The sequence below is a fragment of the Condylura cristata genome, unplaced genomic scaffold (genome assembly GCF_000260355.1).
Source record: "Condylura cristata isolate star-nosed mole 26May11 unplaced genomic scaffold, ConCri1.0 scaffold00013, whole genome shotgun sequence".
Classification (NCBI taxonomy): domain Eukaryota; kingdom Metazoa; phylum Chordata; class Mammalia; order Eulipotyphla; family Talpidae; genus Condylura; species Condylura cristata.
Window position 1 is genome coordinate 50,393,293 of NW_004567114.1, and position 16,987 is coordinate 50,410,279.

The window sequence follows — 16,987 nt, forward strand, 5'->3', positions numbered from 1 at the left end:
TGGCTTCCAAATGAAATTGAAAATGAATTAACAGTGATTTTAGAAATTTGGCTAAATTCCCAATAAAATTGAATTTGGGGCAGTCTTAAAAATGCAAGCAAAAGAGGGCCCTCCCTGGTGGCAGAGCAGGTTAAAACACGGCACTAAGAAGCTAAAGCCACTTCAGTATGAGCTAGATCCCTGCCCCGGAGGTGACCCACATGGTGCAGCAGACCTCTCCTGACCCGCCTGCTGCTCCCCTCAGCAGTGTACTTCATTAGTCGGCCTGCTCTGCTCCCCACTCTGTCTCTGGTGAATCCTCTCACCATCCCTGCACCTCTGGCCTGTACCCCTGTTCTGTATGCATAAATAAATCAATCTTTTAAAAAAAAATGCAAGCAAAAGAAAACAAATGGACAGAAATTATTTTAGCTGTGGGTTTAACGTAATTCTGAGGGTAGATCCTAGAAACAAAGAGAAGGAAATAACTCTCTCTATACATTCACACATGTGAGTGTCTGTATGTATGCCATTATATATTTATATCAGTATATGCACACCATTATATACGTGTGTGTGTGTGTGTATATACACACCACTATATATGTGTGTGTGTATATCCCAGGCATATATATCAATATAAATAGATATTATTATGGAAGCAGTAATGATTGTTTATATCCTGAAGCATGACAAAATCCAGATTAAAGAAAGATAAATAAACCACACTGAAGGTGATTTAGTAAGGCAGGAAATGACAAATATTTTGTTTTATGAAGGTTTCAATAATTCTATATTTTAACGAATCTGTACATCTCATTAAACACACATTCACATTAATTAAACTTTAACATATTTAGAAGGTACCAATCATTATCAAGTTGAAGCACCAATTCTTCATACAGAAAATATATTTTCCTTTAATGATGACATATAGGAAAATTAAATGCAATTTGACACCCCTCAACACCTACAGATTATATTTAAAAAATGAAATAAAAAAGTGTGAGAAGTAGTAACACCAGGATCATCCATATTTATTTTGCTTCTTGTACTTAACCATCTATCAGTGTAAAATAAACAGCCCTCAGTAAAAATGAATGGCTTTATCAATATTCTCAGCAAAACATTTGGTTTCATTACTGCCAACCTTGAAGGGTTGGTCTTCTGGGTTGGGGACACCATCTCTCTCGGAATTCAGACATAGAGGATGAATGAAAAGCAGATATTATCTAGAGCAATTCTACACATTAGAGAAAAAGAAAAAGAAATTGGGTGACTGACAGTGATTCCTTAGTGGCACTTGGTAAAATAATATGGAGTTAACAAATGAATTGTTAAGCTTAGTGGAGCTATCATTGTTTACTTTTGACTCAGGAGTAAAGGGAGACCCTCAGGCACTAAAGGATCACCATCCATGAATTTGTAAGTATTTTGAGGAAGGTAAGGGACACCCAAAGAGCTTAACTTACTTAAGAGGAGAACTTTTATTCATTCATTCATTTAGTTCTCTGTAATTCTCTGCTTGGGTACACCTTTAAATGTTCTTAGAAATTTAGAAGTCAGGACACTAATTTTTCCATTTTTCTGTGCTTTCTATTGATGCTTTTTGGTGATTAAAAAATACTTCAAAGACGTCTGACGACCTCTGCCACTCTCCAATCTTTCTGAAATGAATAAGACTAGTTTTAAAATGCTACTCTTTTAATATTTCACAATGTTCTTTCCCTTTAATAACCTTTTTCCACTAAAAAGTTTATTTATACCTTATAGCAAGTCTATAATTGTGCAATAATGGGAACAATTACAATATCCCAATATCTTATATTTTAAAGAGTCACATGCCAGCTCAATCTTTGTTCGTAAAGGAGAACATAAATTCCCAATATTGATATTGGGAAATTTGGAAGCTGAAGGATGCAAAAGATACCTAGGAAAGAATAAAATGCTTCAACATGTACTAGCAGGGAATGACTCTGCTGGCGGCCAAGCCTTCTTTTTCAACACCAGGCTGGACTCAAAGCTGCATCCTTGACATCATAGCTCTGACCATTTAGACACTGGCTAGGATGCATTCAAAGGCTCAGCGTTCAAGTGTGTTAGCATATACATACAGACTTGGCATTTACCATCATAAATTCATTAAGTGGCTTTTAAAGAATGGGCCTTTGTGCAGGAAATGAACAAGTTTCTTACTCTAGAGAGGCTTTGGAGATGTCTGAGCATGTTTTCTTCCACGCCTGTTTCCAATGCCAATCACTGCATTAGTGCCTGGCAATTTCAGACCCTTCCTCACTACCCTCCCCCATTATGGGCTAGCACTTGAGGAAGGGGCAATTAATTATATGTCATGCTTAGATTAACTGATGAGTAAACAGAGGTCTCTTTGAGGAACTTTATTAGTTCTACAGAAAATCTGAATTTGACCCAAACAATAGAACTGGAGGTTGGTAACTCAGAGATGTATTCTGCTCACTCTTAGATCACCAGCATCTGATTCACTTTGTCTGGGAAGAAATTCATACCAACATAGTTAGGTAAAGATGGCAAGAGATTACAATACCGAGAATGATAACTGCAAATGCTACCACAAACTATTTCTGATATATGTATGATCTTCCCCTTGTAGCAAGAATCTTTTCAGTCACATACACTTAAACCCTCCTTGTTTAAATGACTGGGATTAGCTGACCAGTAACATTCCTTTTGTTTTAGCAACCTTTAATCAGAAAAGTGAACTCGTACAGCCTGGAGGGAAGGCTGACCCAAGACAAACAAAATTTCCTCAAGAGGTCACATGGTTGCAGGTATTTCACAGACACCTGAAATTTAACATGTTCAAAATCATTTATCACTTTCTATCTAAAACACTTTGTTACTCTTCTTACGGCATATTCCCAGGCCCACCCACATGTAGACTCTATGCCCCCTTTACTAAATCCTATTTGATTCCCTACCCTGAGTTATTAGGTCAGACAGAAGTGTTGAAAATGGACATTTTCCAGGTGAAGCAATCTGAAAGATGGAAGTGACTAACTACTATGGGAGAACAACTGAAGTGAAGACACAGGTGGTAATGGCTTTGTCCTAAACAGTGTGTTAATTATTTGTGATTTACATGGGTAGAACATGTGTCTAGAGGAGATTCAAATGCATGTCCCACTCACAGAGACTGAAACTGATAAAAATTCATTTTACCACAGCTTCTTGGTACACTGCTAGATGAAGGCATCAGAAAAATCACCTTAAATTTGGAGATGTGTAACTGCTACAAGCTTTGGCTGGCTGCTGAGAGATTAGTAAAAACTACAGGGTTTCAGGTTAGATGTGGAGTCACCAAAATCCCTGGGTATACTGTTGTTCTAAATAGACTATGTCATCTAGCTAAGCCATAAGTATAGGAACTGAATATAGAACTCTCCAGCTACTACCACCTCCTTCACCCCTGAATAGAAAAGTCACCATAATAGGGGTCCTTGAGGAGTATTAAGGTCATAGTCAGTCTGCTGAACTAAAATTGAGCTACTGGTTAAAGACACAAGATGAAAAATGGAAGGTAGAGAATGAGAAAATGGAGCAAGGAATCATACCAACAGGAAGTCAAAACTGAGAAGATACATAGCTGTTCTGTGTAAATTCCGAGGACCACTGCAAATACTTTATTGGACTCTATTTGCTCTATAAACACTGTAAAGAATCACATAAGACCCTGAAAGGCCAAATCAATCCTGAAGGAACACAATACAGAGCAATAGTAACCAAAATAGTTTGACATTGGATAAAAAAAAAAACAGAGATCAACAGAATAAAGAATCTGGAAGAAAAAAAATCCCACATAAATAGGAACTTTTTTTAAAAAAAAAGATTTATTTATTTATTCATTCAGAACTTGGGTACAAGAAGGAGGTGTAGGGGCGGTGAGAGAACTCACCAGAGACAGAGTGGGGAGCAGAACAGGCAGATCGACGAAGTACAGCGCTGAGGGGAGTAGTGGGCAGGTCAGGAGAGGTCTGCCACGCCATGTGGATCACCTCCGGGGCTGGGTATAGAACTCACACTGAAGCGGTTGCAGCCAGCTTGCAGTGCTGCGTCCTAAACCCTTGCGCCACCAGGGAGGCCCCAAATAGGAACAATTTTTGACAAAGGAATCATGACTACATAATGGACACAGGAAAGTTTCTTCAACAAATGGTCTGGAAAACCTGGACAACCACATGCATAAAAAGAAACTAGATCATTACTTACATCCATATATGAAAATTAATTCAAAAGAGATTAAAGAATTAGATATAAGATCTGAAAACCTAAGAGACAAAGAGGAAAAGCAAACTTTTTTCCCCACTAGCAAGGGGAAAAAAAAAAGCAAAATTAACAAATAGGACTACATCAAGCTAAAAACCTTTTGTACAGCAAAAGAAATCACCATAAAAACCAAGAGACAAGCTACAAAGTTGGGGGAAGATGCTTGCATGTGACACATCTGACAAAAGACTAATTTCCAAATTTACTTTAAAAACTCATGCAACTGAACAATAAAACAACCAACTAAAAAATGGGCAAAGACCTAAAAAGACATTTCTTCAAATAAGACATACAGATGGCCCACAAGAACATGAAAAAATGCCCAATACCACTTATTAAAAAGAAAAGGCAATGTCAAAACTATGAGATAGCACCTCACCCCTGTCAGAACTTCTTTCAATAAGTCTGGAAACAACAAATGTTTGTCAGAATTTGGAGAAAAAGAAACACTCATCCATTGTCAGTGGGAATGTCAATTGGAGTAGCTGTGTGGAAAATGGAATATAGAGTCCTCAAGAAAATTAAAAATAGAAATATAATGTACTCTAGCAATACCACTTCTATTTATTCAAAGGTGAAAAAATTAATATCAAAAAATTTATGCACACCTGTATTCATAGCCATATTATTCACATTAGCTAAGACATGAACAACATAAATGTCCATCGATAGATGACTGGCTAAAACTAGAATTTACTCAGTGAATTTATACTCACCTAATTTTAAAAAGATGAGATAGTATCTTCTGGATAAAATGGATGGGGCTTAAGATGATGAGGCTAAGAAAGTGAAAGGCATTTCTGGAATATAAATAACCTAAGAAAACAAACTGGCAAAGCACAGCAAAAAATAACTCCTAGACTCTGAAAAATATAGTAGTTACCAAAGGGTATTCAAGCAGGGGATGAAACAGAGGCGAGTAAATGTTAAGGTATTGGCACTAGACCTTTGGTGGAAGGTGAGTGAAGTCCATGCATTCATGGAGGTTGAAGTTTATGCTCCTAAAGTTATAGTTATGTACATAATCAGTAAATTAACAAAAATCTAAGAAAAATAAAAATGTGTGAGGCAGCTCAATAAATAAAAGTGGTTGAGTGCTTCCTTATCTCCACATCCTGTTGTTTCCAGTCTTATTGAACAGGCTTTAATCCTACTTTATTATGGCTTTCCAACTGATAACAAGATTAGCACCTCTGGCAGTAAACTTTAAGAAACAATCAGCTCTGATATCTTTTCTGAATTTGAAAAATTTCACACTTCTAGGTAATTTTCTCCCAACATAAAATTTTGAGGGTAAAGGAAGAGAAACTCTAAAGGACTGAAGTAACTCTAAGTGACCACCTTGCGTGTTTCCTCATCATCCCAAACCATTGTCTCCAAGTTCTCCCTAGCAACAGAGACAATAACATCATTATATGGTCACTTCCATAGCTAGAGTCATCCCCAGTAACCCTTCTTTTCATAATCAAGCAAGCAGAAGCTCTTAGTGGATGAAATAAAGTGTTTCCTTTCTTCCTTAAATTGAATGTTCTCCTTCCTTATTAAACTTGTCCTCATTCATGATGAAATTGAAAACACAGCCTTTTGATGACCAGATGGCCCAGAAAAATTTAATCACTTCAAGCCCTCCATACTTCCTCTCCACCCTCTTCACAACCCTCCATTGTGGGAAAATCTAGAGTCACACTGCTTATTCCTCCCAGATGCCAACCTGAGTGCTTCTCCCTAGAGCAACAGAGCTGGAGAAAAGCAAATATTTCTTTAAAAGTATAAAAAAATCGGCCCTCCCTGGTGGCTCAGCGGGTTAAAGCACTGCAATGAGAATCTAAAGCTGCTTCAGCATGAGTTCGATCCCCGCCTGCCCCGGAGGTGGCCACATGGTGCGGCAGACCTCTCCTGACCTGCCCGCTGCTCCCCTCAGCAGTGTACTTCATGATCTGCCTGCTCTGCTCCCCACTCTGTCTCTGGTGAAGCCTCTCACCACCCCTGCACCTCTGGCCTGTACCCCAGTTCTGTATGTACAAATAAATAAATCTTTAAAAAAAAAAAGTATAAAAAAATCTTTCAGGGCCCTCCCTGATGGCGCAATGGGTTAAAGCACAGTACTATGAAGGTACCACAGCTACTGCAGCACGAGTTTGATCCCCAGTATGGGGGGGTGACACACATGGTATGGAAGACCTCTCCTGACCCAACCACTGCTCCCCTCAGCAGTGCATTTCAGTACATCTGCCTGTTCTGCTCCCCACTCTAACTCTGGTGAATCCTCTCACCTCCCTGCATCTCTGTCCTGTACCCCAGTTCTGTATGTATAAATGTTTTTTTAAAAAAACAAACAAATATTTCAGAGTGTCACAATAAATGAATAAAAGAAATATCAAAATTATCTTCTTGATTAATATTTAATTCAATAAGAATTCCACTTAAATTTGATGAAATGCATCCAGTATAGTTGTTTAAATTAAAATTTCCCTTTAAATTTATGTCCAGTACTCCTGAGAGTAAAGCAAAGAAATATGACAGATAACAGATGGAAAAAATGAATTGAATCTCACCCACATTAGTTGATAGCTACTTAATACTGTGAACTATTGCACCCAATAAGAGCTTGTCATGATTTCTGAGTCTCATTGGGTATATTCGCATTTGACAATTTTACCTAGGGAATTTATTGAATTCTCTAATTCTTGAACTTTCCAACCTTTCACTGGAAAAACTGGATAACTTAACCAATATATGAATTCAGGAAAAGAAATTCATTTTGGTAATGTGCTCTCCAGCACAGATAAAAATAAACTACACAACTTGGACTTTCATCTCATCAACCCTCTCCCCCCCTTCCTCGAACCAATTTTGGAGATAAAGTAATGTTCTTATTTACACAGGGGTTGACAACTTTTTTTGTTTGTTTGTTTGAAATAGTAACACTAGGGTTGCTATGAGTTGTTAAGGAAAATAATAATTCTTATGAACAGAGTTGTACCGTGAAACTAAAACTGAAGTTTCAACAACTATTCTACATTTGGAAAATATATTCTTAGAAAATGTGCAAGCAGGCCCTCCCTGGTGGCTCAGTGGGTTAAAGCACAGCACTAAGCTAAAGCCACTTCCGCATAAGTTCAATTCCTGCCTAACCCGGAGGTGACCACATGGTGCGGCAGACCTCTCCTGACCCGCCTGCTGCTCCCCTCAGCAGTGTGCTTTGTCGAGCTGCCTGTTCTGCTCCACACTCTGTCTCTGGTGAATCCTCTCACCCTCTGCATCTCTGGCCTGTACCCCAGTACTGTATGAATAAATAAATAATTAAAAGAAAGAAAGAAAGAAAGAAAATGTGCAAGCAAGTAACACACAATTTGCTTTTAAAAGCCAGGACATTAAACTGTTCAAAAGATTATGGCTATAAAATCATCACTCATAAAACAAAAAAAAATGTATTATATGGTCCCAACCTCAACATTCATGACATGTTTCCCTATCCTTTCAATAATTCACTTTATAAAAAATCAAGTTGACTGAAGAGCTCATGAGTCCTATTCTTTACTAGCAGAAATAGTTGTTACGAATCTTCATTTTTAAATAATTATTATAAAATGTAATTAACTAGAAGCCATAGATTTTAAAAGTTTTTAAAAGCTGTTTATATGAAAGTTCCTCTCTAAGGAAAAATAAATATCCCTGATTCAACAGATAATTATTTGCTAATTCAATAGGCTAAAAACATTCTCTCCTCATAAAAATACATGAACTAATAAAAGATTTTGATGCTTTTGTTTACTGATTTTATGTATACTGTTTATAAAAATAGTTTGAAAACAAAACAATAAGGAAATAGATTCAAAGCAATGTTTCTTCCTTTTTCCAAAACACATCAAGACTGGAATCTGAACTAGTGGGTCACAGAATTTTTATTTTAAAACTTTCTAATCAATAAAGGAAACATTTCCTAGGTCCAAAGGAGCAAATATCACCCAAGTTCTCTATAAATTCCTCAGCTCAGAAAACAGGCATAATGGGGGGAGAAAAAAGCACAGATTTTAGTTTCTAAAATAAACTTTATGCAATACGCAATCACAGGAAGTATTCAGATCTCCTTTTCCCCTTCTTGCAGGAAAATGAAACAATCTCTGGCCACAGGAAGTAACATGAGTTTTAGAAAATCCCTGTGGTTTGAGAGAAAAAACTGCAAGTGGATCTCTTTTGTGTCTCATAAATGACGTAAAGAACAACAGATGTTCAAAGACTCAGGTACTTCAACAAGAAGTAATTGATTTGTACTTGTGAGAGGGATGACTCCATCTGAGGTTCAGGAAAATAGGACAGCAGAGAGTCACACACACAACACTGCAATCGATAGATCTGCACACAGTTAGCTCCTGGCCTCATTTTAGCAAAAGAATAAACTGCTAGAAGAGTAATGATGGTTCAGAAGTGCAGAAGAAAGGAGGCATGAGAGCTGGGAAAGAAGAAAAGTGGTCAGAACTTTTTTATTTTAGATTGGCAGTATTCTACTAAAAAAAATACAGGCATGTCAATAATTGATGGACCAATTTAAGAAAAGTCAATAATTCATAACTATAGATAGAATACAAAACAGTACAAATACAAAAATTCATACCATGATGTAAGTGGGTAGAAAAAAAAAAAGAGCATTTTCATTAAATTTAATTATAAATGGCAAGAGAATAAACCCTTTAATAATACTTAATCATACTTTCCTGGAAATATCCATTTAGGAGGGTATTTTTTGACATTATCCCATAGAGCACAACTGTAGACAAAACATTTTTATAATCCCACCAAATACTTATCAAGCCCTTCTCATAATGAAAAGTCAAAAAATAGTTTAAGCAGAATAAACTAGAGTTTCAGGTTTCATAGATATTTCTACCTTTGTGGCTTCAGTGCTAAAGGAGATTCCACAAAAGCCCTTGAAGACCATCTGTATTTGTAACATTTCATAACTGCATCTTTAATTTAACAGATAATAAAGAGGGTAATACAATAAACTGCATTTAAATTAAAAATGGTTTTACATGGTTTTTCACACTATTGGATTCTGACAACAGTAATTAGGCAGAATGAACTACTTGACTACTTACAGAGTCTAAGATACATTTCACTTCCTTAAGTCCATCTATTTATAATCCCACTTCTATTTTACTTCTTCAGTCCTGGAGTCTCCCTCTAATGGTTTTCCTGCTGGTCTCTCTGTTTTTCCTGATTTTGTTACCAAATACTCTTATTCATACTTCTACCTCCACACCACCACTACCTCATTTTCTACACTTCCTTGCTGGATCAGTTTTTCAGGTTATAGTTTCCATAAATCAACTCAAGAGTCAAGAATTTATAAGAGCCAGTTTCTCAATAACTTTACAGATAACTCACACATATACCAATGTGTGTGTATGTTTAGTGCAAACTGTAGCATTTCACACACACTTTTTCTTTTAACAAATTTAGAGCACAGTTACTTCATTCATGTTTAATAATTGCATTAGATTCCACTGAATGCATGTGACACAATTTATTTTATAAACCTCTCTCAAAGGAAAATGGATAGTTGATTAAGAGGAAGATACACTTATTTTTTCCAAATGACATTTTAAGGTTAACATACACAGAATAATACATACAAGAAACAATACCCCACTCAGCCTCCCTAATCAAAATAAAACTAGTTTATCAATGTTGTAACTACCTTTGTATTCCTTTCTCCATTTCTTACCCCAGAAGTAGCTTTTACCTGATTTTTAATGTTTGTCATTTCCATAGGCTCTAAAGAAAATTTTATGACATATTCATATATGGTTATATCATGTATTTGTTGTTTTGCCTTTTTTTTTTTGCTTATTTTTGAGCTTTATAAACTGTAAATAGTCTCTTGTAACTTATCATTTTCAGAGACTGTTTCTTAGGTTTATTCATTTTTCTTAAAGTAGCTATTGATCATTAATTGTCACTGCTATAAAACATCCTCTAGTTACTATACTACAATGCATTTGTCCATTCTTCTATTCCAGACACCAGTTTTTTTGCATGATTTTGTCAACCATTCAAACATAGTTACTGTGTACATTCTTATCAGTGTCTGGTGGGAGACCAGAAAGGAGTAGAAATATATGTGACTACCGTGTTAAAAAGTGTTCTCCAAAGTGGTTCCCATTTTACCAGCAATGTTTAAGGTACATTCCTTCCAACACTTCGGTTATAAGACTTGGTTTTTACAACCCACTGAGTATAAATAGCATCTCATTGGTTTTGATTTGCATTTTCCTGATTGCTACTGGGATTGAGTTTCTTTTCTTATGTTTATTGACCATTCGTGTTTTCTCTCCTGTGAAATGCTGGTTTTGTTTCCATGGCCTAGTTTTCAATTAAGTTATCCTTTTTCACACTTTATTTATTTATAGGAGCTTAGGGGATATTCTGAATAGTTAGTTAGATGTGCTGTAATTTGTCCTCTCAGTTTGTGATTTACTTCCTCAATTTCTACATTATGTTTTACTAAAGAGACATTCTTAATTTTTATGAAGCCAATTATGTCAATCTTTTCTTTCGTGATCACTGCCTTCTGTATCTTGAGATTTTTCCTGTTGTGGTTTCATATTTTCTTCAAAATTTTTTAATGTTTAATTGATTTTTACATGGAATGAGGTTAAGAATCCACCTTTTCCATGTGGTTAACTGATTGTCTCTTCATTGGTTTCTCAGAGGTGTATAGTATGGATTGGACAGAAATCAAGTGTTCAAATATGTGCAGACTGTATCTAGGCTCTTATTTGTCATTTTTCTAACCCTGTATCAACACCAAATTATATTATTATAAATTTATAGTAAATCTTGATATCTGATAGGCCAAGTTGGCTTCCACCATTCCTTTCTTATTTTTCTCTTTAAGATATTTCACAGTTGGCCCTCCCTGGTGGCTCAGCGGGTTAAAGCACAGCACAAAGAAGTTTTGGCCACTTCCGCATGAGTTCGATCCCCGCCTGCCCTGGAGGTGACCACATGGCGCGGCAGACCTCTCTTGACCCGCCCTCTGCTCCCCTCAGCAGTGTATTTCGTCGATCTGCCTGTTCTGTTCCCCACTCTGTCTCTGGTGAAGCCTCTCACCGCCCCTGAGCCTCTGGCCTGTACCCCAGTTCTGTACGAATAAATAAATCTTTAAAAAAAAAAAAAAGATATTTCACAGCAACTTTTGAAATTTGCTTTCAAATAGATTTTTAAATCAATTTATTAGTATTTACTAAAGCATAGAATTTTTTTTTTAAGATTTTATTTGTGCATACAGAACCGGGGTACAGCCAGAGGTGCAGGGGCGGCGATAGGATTTATCAGAGACAAAGCGGGGGTCAGAGTAGGCAGATCGAGGATGTACACTGCTGAGAGGAGCAGGAGGCAAAGGAAACAGGAGAGGTCTGCTGCGCCACGTGGATCACCTCTGGGGCCAGGTCAGCTGAGGCTAGTTTTGCAGTGCTGCATCCTAACCCATTGAGTCACCAGGGAGGGCCCACATTATTTTTTCATGGAATTCTTTTTTGTATCTTTTAAATTTGCCTGCTTGGAAACCAGCATGTATTATAATGAAAAAATAATTTTAAAAAATCTTATCACTGCTTATTATGTCAAGACCAAACTGCACTTCATTTATTTCAAGGCACATTCATTCACTCATTTGTTGTCTTACCAATTTTTCCAGGTTATCATTCTATTTCCCATTACTTTCACATATATAAGTCCACCTTTAAACAGGCTAGTTTTCCCATAGTTTCCCTAAATTCACCAAATTCAACCCACTTAAACCCCTTCATTTCTTTGCTCATTCTATTTCTTTGTATTCTTCAAACCTCATTACAGATCTTTTCCCAATTCGCCTCCCAAAAGCTACTAGTGTACTTAAAAGTCAGAGTTTGACTAATTTTTGTTTTAAATTTTACTTTATCTGTGACAGTCTGATATTCTCAAAGTATAAATTCTCTAGACATAAATTGAAAAAAGAGTTGAAAAGCATTTTTGACTTGTTTTATTCTATGTTAAATGAATTTTAGACTAATCGCTATTGCCAACCTTTGGGTCTCGGCACAGTAAGCCTTTTAGCTTGGGTATGCTGATTTACTTTTGGACATGATGGAGGCAACTATGAATAGTGAACTACAAGAAAAAGCTAGTGCTTAATGGAATTTATTTGCAAGGAACTTTTACAACATAATTTGAAAATTCGTTCATCAGCAGAGACAGCCTTAATAACATATTCTCATGGTAGTTTATAATGGGTCTATACAGTTCTCTATCTGAAGAGATGATAAAGAAACAAGTGTGTAAACCATAATTAAATCCATTAAGCATAGTGTGACAAATAATGTTTAAACAACATTTCAACAGCTGTAACACCCAAATTCTTTCAAAAACATTTTGTCATGCTCGAAACAAATATAGCTAAAGATAATATATTGTTCCTATCTCATTTCTCAATTAAAATAAAAATTATTATTGGTTGATATATTTAATTTGTTTAAGGCAAGTGATGTGATTTGAAAGGTTCAAACTAACATAGCATAAAAATTATCAAAAGTGTTGGAAAACTTGAACAACCACAGGCAAATAAATTAACCCCAAAAAACTTGGTTATTAACAACTTTACACAAAACTGAATTCAAAATGGGTTAAAGATGTGGATAGAAGACCTGAAACCACAAAAGGAAACATGGGTGATTTACTCTAAGGACACCAACTATAGTGATATATTTCAGGACTTAATTTCAAAGGAATGAGAAACAAAGTCAAAAATAAATAGGACTACACCAAATTAAGATTGTGCAGAGCAAAAGAAACCACCTCAAAAACAAAATTGCAAACTATGGACTGAGAGAAGATATTTGCACATCACACATCTGACAAGTTTATTTTCTAAAACAAACAACATACATGACACAATGGATGGCCTATGGGCACATGCAAAAAGTGTTCAACATCGCTTACTACAAGGGAAAGACAAATCAAAACTACAATAAGATTGCACCTAATCCCCATGAGAATGACCTATATCAAAAAGCCTGGAAGCAACAAATGTTTATCTAGATATGGAGAAAAAGGAACACCCACCCACCACTGATTGGAATGTAAATTGGGGCAGCTTTATGGGAAAGGGCATAGAGATTCTTCAAAAAAAAGTGGAAACACCTGCGATGCAGCAATACAACTTCCAGGTATTTACCCAAATATGAAAACATTATTATGAAAGACTTATATGTTCCTGCATTTACATTATCCTACAATAGCCAAGTCATGAAACCAACCTATATGCCCACTGACAAAATGACTAGTTAAAGAAATTGTGGAATATACAGTCAATAAAATACCACTCAGCTATTAAAAATGGTGAAATAGTGCTTTTGGGATATAATGATTGGATCTTAAGGTGTTTAAACTAAGTGAAATAAATCATAAGGTTAAAGTTTCCAGATTGTTTCACTCATTTGTGGAATATAAATAACCAAAGAAAACAAACTAGCAAGGCACGGCAAAAATAAACTCTGAACTTAAGAGTGGTTACCAGAGAGTATGGGGAGGGAGGACAGAATACAAGAAGGGATGTGATAGGCACTGGCACTGGTGGGCAGACTGCAGATCCAGTAGCAGTCACAGATGGACAAAGCACATGTTTTTCTCAAGGCCTGTGGTTACTGTCACTGTTTGCACAAGATTGGCTTCTTGCATGTGGCATTTCTACCACTTGGGTCATCTGCACCTGTATGTGTATGGCCTCTCCTATGCACCTGTGTGTGTGAAGGATTTGGATAAGGCACTCTTGCATGGCTACCTTAAGACAATGGCCCATATCATGAGGCAGGCAGGTAGCCATTGACTGATTATCTGACCATGATGTGAGGTGGTCTGGGAATAGCTCAAAATTTACATCAAGTACCTGCAAAGGAAGTCCTCCCTGTATATGTGGCTGACATGTCCCCTCCAGTTCCCCAGAAAGTTGATTATCCTTTGTGATCCCTGGACTCTATTCTTCCTGCCACTGTCACATAATCAGTCATGCTTGTTCATTAATGCTAACAAATAGCAAGAGGGATGCTCACTGAGAGGCAGAGTGTTGCTTTGCACACCTGCTCCACGACTTGTTCCTCAGCATATCCCCGGGTATGAGCTGGTTTGTTCCTAACCCAACATCAGCAGACTTCTCAATCCTCTCTGGGCATTTTGGCCCCAGAGGGAGCTATGGTCAAGAGGAAACTTTGATTAAGGGTCTGTTCCCAGCTATTTCTGTGAAACAAAGTTTCCCTTAGCGCTCCTATTGACAGAAACTGGGTATTAAAAACTAACTAGAGGCAGCGAACACTTCAGGTGAATGTAATCCCAGCAAGGATCTGCCTGTGTGAGACAGCTTATGTCACATATTATAGAAGTCAGTGATAGAGAGGAGCCTTTTGACTTGGACTGCACAAGATTTAGATTAATTTGTGCAGAAAAGATATTTTAACAATACTGAGTCTTCAAGCTAAGAATGTGGTTATCTCTCACCATTTGTATAACTATACTTTGACTTTTCTCATTAATATTTTATGTTTGTCAACAGAACAGATCTTGTACATCTTACTAAATTTGTATTTAAATATTCCATCTTTATTTATGTATGCATACAGAACTGGGGTACAGGCCAGACATGCAGGGATGGTGAGAGGATTCACCGAAGACAGAGTGGGGAGCAGAACAGGCAGATAGACAAAGTACACTGATGAGAGGGCGAGACAGCAGAGGTTTGCTGTGCCATGTGGGTCACCTCCATGGCTGGGGTTCGAACTCGCACTGCAGCACTGCGGCTAGCTTGCAGTGCTGTGCTTAGCTTAACCCAATGCACCACCAGGGAGGGCTCAATATTTCATCTTTTTGTTATCATAAACTGTACTTTTTTTCATTTCAATTCCAATCATTCATTGCTTATAGGGTAAAATAATTTTTCTACACTGACCTTGCATACAGCAATTCTGCTACATTCCCTGAGTTCTAAATGCCTTTTTGTATATTTTGAAGAACCTTCTCAACAGATAGTCATGTTTTCTGTAAATGGAGAGTTTGTTTATTCCTCTCCAATCTACTGGTATATACTTTTATTTTAGTTTTCTATTGGACAGATAAGACCTCCAGTATGATAATGAATAAAAATGGTTCAACAACTTTGCCTTTCCCATTCTTAGGAGGAAAGCATTCTTTCAACGTTAGCTCTGATGTTACCTACAATTTTTCTAGTAGATGCCTTTTATCAAGTTGGAAAAATTGCCTTTTATTTCTATTTGCTTTTATCACATATGTTAACTTTCATCATATACTTTTTCTGTATCTATTGAGATAAGCATAATTTTTCTTCTTTAATCTCCTTTGTTCATTCTTTAGTTTGCTATTTATCTTGATTGCTTTTCAAATATTGAACCAATGTTGTATTCTCAGGATAATGACCTTTGATCACAATATATTATCTTTTCATATAATATTAAATTTAATTTATATTTTGCTGAAGATTTCTGTATCTGTATTCTTGAGCAATATTTGTCCATACTCTTGCACTGTTGTCCTGTACTCAGCTTTTAGAAATTTATTAAAATTTCTCATAGACCTTTTCTCACTGATTTGTGAGGGTCTTCAAGTCCCTTTTTCTGAGCTCTTCTAAAGGCAAGGAAATACTTATATTTTGTCTCTCCTTGGAGGGGATCTCCCTTTCCTTTCTTTTAGCTTACTTGATTGCACTGCAGTTTAGGTTCATAAAATCAGTTATGATTTTTTTAAATCACAGTTTTTTCTTGTTGTGAGGGTAGGGATGCCTCCATCTGAAGCAAAGCTGAACCTCTGCAATAGTTCATTATTGTTTTTGAGTTTTACAAGCTGACACTAAAATTTATATGGAAGTAAAAAGAATCAATGATTGCCACAACATCTTGAAAAAGCAGAAATAACAAAACAGTGAGGTATTAGTGTAAAGAAAGACAAACGACACAGTGGAATAGAAATGAAAGAACAGTAACAGCCCAATAGAAGCACAGACATTTAATTTACAATGGGGGTGGGTATGAGGAGGGGAAAGCCAATTCTAGTGGTGTTGGGACAATTAGATTGCAACAAGGCAAAGAAAAGAAAACAAGTTTAAAGCCTGTCCTACCAGAATGACCAGAATGTTATTTCTGCTTTTTCTGGGTATATGTTAGAACTAAATTAAAAAGACAAAACAATTCTAAACTCCTAGAAGTTAATATAATATAATGTCTTCATTAGCTAGGGTATAATGGAAAAGGAAAAAAATGATAAATTTGATTAGTTTAAAATTAAGATCTTTGCTTTACCAAAAGACACTACTAAGAAAGGCAAGTCAGAGTGGGGAAAATATCTGCAACACATACAATTGACAATGATTCATGTCAAGTATATATAAATTCAGCATTTTAACAACACAACAGAAAAATACACAAAAGATCTGATATAAAAGGTATTACACAGAAGTGGAAGTCTAATTAGCTAACAAATGTATGTAAAAGTGCTCAACTTCACTTATAATCAGGAAAATGCAAGTTAAAACTACAATGAGAGGCCCTCCCTGGTGGCGCAGCGGGTTAAAGCACTGCACAAAGAAGCTTAAGCCACTTCCGCATGAGTTCGATTCCCGCCTGCCCCCGGAGGAGACCACATGGCGTGGCAGACCTCTCCT